This window comes from Chenopodium album, chromosome 8 (genome assembly GCF_948465745.1).
Source record: "Chenopodium album chromosome 8, dcCheAlbu1.1, whole genome shotgun sequence".
NCBI classification, from domain to species: Eukaryota; Viridiplantae; Streptophyta; class Magnoliopsida; order Caryophyllales; family Amaranthaceae; genus Chenopodium; species Chenopodium album.
In genome coordinates, this window is record NC_137841.1 from 42885849 (window position 1) to 42890214 (window position 4366).

At 39.5% G+C, this 4366-nt stretch overlaps 1 non-coding gene across 1 annotated transcript; it reads right to left on the minus strand.

Moving 5' to 3' along the window:
* Positions 1-2903: 2903 nt before the first annotated feature.
* On the minus strand, positions 2904-3010 carry LOC145557243 (small nucleolar RNA R71). Its single transcript, XR_014092289.1, has one exon. It is a non-coding gene; the product is annotated as a small nucleolar RNA R71 (small nucleolar RNA).
* Positions 3011-4366: the final 1356 nt, after the last annotated feature.

Genomic DNA, 4366 nt, shown 5'->3' on the forward strand with positions numbered 1-4366 from the left:
ATAATGATCCATTGGAATTGCTTCTTTTGGGTACGAGCATTCCTACGCACATCTCATGGTAATACCCTCGTGTTTTTTGTTGTAGGTGTTCCGGGTTTCAAAGTCATATTCGTGTTCGGAGGTCGGAGGTTCGAGTCAAAGGTTTCAATCCAAGAAGCTTCCAATCATCGTAGTTGCTGCCCCTTAACCTTCACCCCACGGACACTTAACCTCCACCACACCATTCACGCACTCATCTCCCCTGCTCCCTGCTTTCCTCAACACCAGCAACTGCAACAACAACAAACACAACACCAACAGCAGCAACGCTGCCCGCCATAACCGCCAGCAACAACCATCAGCCATGCTCAGCAGCCCACAGCCCCCTTCGACCACCATCCACCCAATAACAACAACAGCAACGCAACTCACCCCACACCTAGAACCACCGTCAGCCACCAATAAAAGCCGTTCCCAGCAGCAACGCTGCCCACGCAAACCAAAACCCAACATCTCCAGCCATCAATTACCACTTACCCAACAACCACAAAACCGCCAACAACCACCTCTAGCAACGGAAACAACCACCAGCAGCCTCTGCTACCTCACGTAGCTCTCAGCGCCACGTGCACCATCGTCAACAGAATAGCCACCAGCAACCTCCAACTTCAGCCACTCATCACCACACGCACACCACAATGACAACCACCAATTCACAGCTACACCAGCAACGAATTCCGGACACCACTCTCACCATTTGCAAACAATCAAGCCTCAATTAAGCTCCAATTTTATTGGAGCTTCGCAGCCACGCAGCCCTGTCAGAAGGAGCACAAATGGAGTTGAAATTCAGATTGTAGGCAGTATGTTTGCGCGACCTCTGCGCGACGTCTTCACGGGCGCGCAAATGTGGGTTCAATCACGAGCTTCTCACATGGATTTTAATGAAAATCGGACGACGGTGTTTTGCTTGACGCCGATTCTCAATGATGATGAACGATTTGAATTGAATCATGAAGCTTGTTGTTGATGTTTGATTGTGAGTAAAGTAGGGGATTAAAACCCCATTTAAAGCAGCCACAAAAAATCGAAGAAGAGGGGGAATTAGAAGAGATGGCTGACGGGTTTTGGTGGGGGATTTTGAGGATTTAATGTTTTTATTTTCTTTTTTATTATTTAAACTTTCTTTTCTATTTTCATTCTATTTTTTTTCATTTTATTTATTTTTTTATTTCTTTATTTATTTATTTTCTTTCTTTATTATTTTGCTGCTATTATTCTTCGTACTTTTCCTAGCTTTGTATAAATAACCATTTTTTTGGGTAATTGGGGGGAATTTTTATTATGCTATTTTCTTAATTAGTTTAGGAGAGCCTCTCCCTCTTAGGGTTAGATTAGAGAACTTTTAGAGAGAGAGAGCTGATTATTGCTCAATTTTCTTCCAAGTATTCAACTTTGCTCAAGTTTAATCTTCAATAAAGCAAGAATTCAAGTTTTCATCTTTCATTAATCCTATCTTTAGTAATCTCTAATGCTTTACTTTACCTTTATTTATTTGCATTTATTGTTGCTTATTCTTGTTAATCTTATTAGTTCATCTAGTTGTTATTGATTTCATTGATTTTAATTATGTTTTGTTTTGAGTTTCTTGAGTTTATTTCTAGTTTTGATATTATGTTTAATCTCCCTTCTCTAGGCTAAACCCTTATCTAAGGGAAGTGGGTGGAAGATATGAGTTGATACTGGATGAATGATGATGGTTGGATTGAACTTATGCCATAAATTGATGAAAGACATGATTTTTAATAGCTTGAGATTATTGTTGCACAATATTTGATGTTGTCTAGTTTAAATGTATGAAAGTGATTTGAACTAGATTAAGATCATCTCTAATGATTGCATGAGAATGAGTTATTAAAGTTGAGTTTTTATGGATTGTGCTTCTTTATTCTCTTGATTTGATTGTAACTAATAGGATTCATGAGAATGATACTTATTAGTGTAGACCTCTTTCATTGATTTGCCTAGACTATTGCATGAGAATGAATTGTTTAGGTAGAATCTTGTGTTCTTTGGCATGTGTTTCATGATAATCATCATTATTCCCCTCTTTCTAATCATATTAGACACCCCCGTATCCCTAGCGTCATCTCTCTTGATTTTAATCATCATTATCTTTGCTTATTTGTAGTTTTAGTACTATTTATTAAAAAACCAACAAAAACATTCCCCTTTTACTCTTGCATTAGTGAAAATTGATGTTGAATGAGTGAGCTTCCTTAGTGGTTCGACCCTTTACTTGCCCCTATACTTGTATTAGGGTAGTTTAGGTATGTAAATGATTAATTTGATTAGGTTAGTAATTTAACGACCTATCTATCCTCATCAAATGTTGGCGCCGTTGCCGGGGAGGCAGCTTGTTTAACATTTATTTTTGCTATTGTTAGAGTCTTTTTATTTGCTTTCCTTTATTTTATTTTCCTTGTTTAATCCTACTTTTCATTGCTAATCGTGTGCTTAGCTTTGTTGTATTCAAAGAGAGATATGGCAAGACAAGAGGATGACCTTCGTTTTAGGGAGTTTGGAAATCCGGTATTCTATGAGCTCACGAGTGGTATACTTCTCCCGTCCACTGAGATTAATTTCACAATCCATCCACAATATGCTCGGATGGTGCAAATTGAGCAATTTTCCGAAGGCGTAAGTAAAGACCCCATTGAGCATTTGGACCAATTCCTTGAGTTGTGTGCAATGATGCAAACAAATAAAGTGAGCCAAGATTACATTTGTATGCATCTCTTTCGGCAATCTCTCACCGGAAGAGCAAAGAAATGGCTCAAGCTTTTGAAGCTCAAATCTCTCACCACATGGAATGAAGTTGCGAAGGCCTTTATCAAGAGGTTCATTTCCGATGAGTAACCGCAAAAATGAGGAGGAAGATAGCTTGCTTTGAGCAAGAACCGGATGAAACTCTTGGGGAAGCATGGGAAAGGTTTAAGGATTTGATTAGAGCATGTCCTCATCATGAATTCAACCGTAATTTGCTCATCATATTCTTCTATGATTGCTTAGAGCCAATGTCAAGGACCAATCTAGATGCGGGTGCCGGTGGCCAATTGATTAAGATCCCACAAAGCCAAGTTGAAGCTACAATTGAACAAGTGGCTACTAGCTATTCTTGGGGAAGCCAAAGAAGGTCGCAAGGGAAGCAAGGAGATCTTTATGAGTTGGAGAAAGTTGGCCAACTTAAGCACATAGTTGAGCTCTTGAATGAAGGTCTTTCCAAGTTGAACTCAAGTGTTGGTTTGTGTTCAAAACCTTCACAAATCATTGATTTCTCATGTGCTCGTTGTGGTGGGACGGATCATGATGCATCTTATTGTAGAGAGTTCAATCTCAAGCATGGTGAAGTTTTGACTTTGAGGGAAAAAGAGTTTGTAACCCAAGCTCAATCTCAACAAATTCAACAACCTCCAAGGCAAGAAAACTCCTACCCCTAAGATGGACCTCTCTTCAATCCACCAACCCAAAATGTTTCCTACCTTTCCAACCAAGTAGATAACTCTCAAGATAAAAATCATGACCTATGTCCTCAAGCGTATGAAGAAAAATCCCCACCCGACCACACACAAACCCAAATTCTTCAACAACGTCAAATTATTACTCAACAATTCCAAGAGATCAAATCTCAAAATGAAGTTGTTGATTCCAAACTACCCAAAACTTATTCTCTCTATTTAGCCAAAAAACTCCCCTTACAATCATCTACTAACCCTTCTCATACTTATCAACCCAAAACTTGCAACGAGGACAAGGTTGTAGATGATGTGGTTGAGACGAAGGTTTAAGAACAAAATGAGGAGACATTTGATTTTAGCAAACCATTAGTGAACCAAACAAGTTTGAAGGACCGGTTTCCTTTCCTCGTAGGATAGTTGAGAATGTCGTTTTAAAGAGCCCTATGACGGTGAGCGTATGTAGAGTTGATGTGGTCGATGGTGTGATGGCTAATGAGAGCTTACCTCCACGTGATGATAAGGTGACAACGAGGTATGATGACTTCCTTGAAGTTCCCGCTTGGTTTGAAGGCTCTCTTGAGGAAGGTGAGGTTGCCCTTCATAATATTGAGGATTCCAAGCTTAATTGCCCATTTATAAGGAAAATAAAGAAGAGTGAAGAAAGAAGAAGAATCAACAAGAAGAAGAGAAAGAGAATAGATGAGCCACCATTGGCTCTTGATTCATTCCCTCCTTTTCCTTTTGGTGATGTGAGACCTCAAGGAGTGCTAGTTATCAAGCTTGGGGGCATCTATGATTCAATCCTTAAGTTTATGAGGGTGATGTTATTTAATCCACCTTAAGTAAGGTGAAGGGTCAAGCTAGAGACC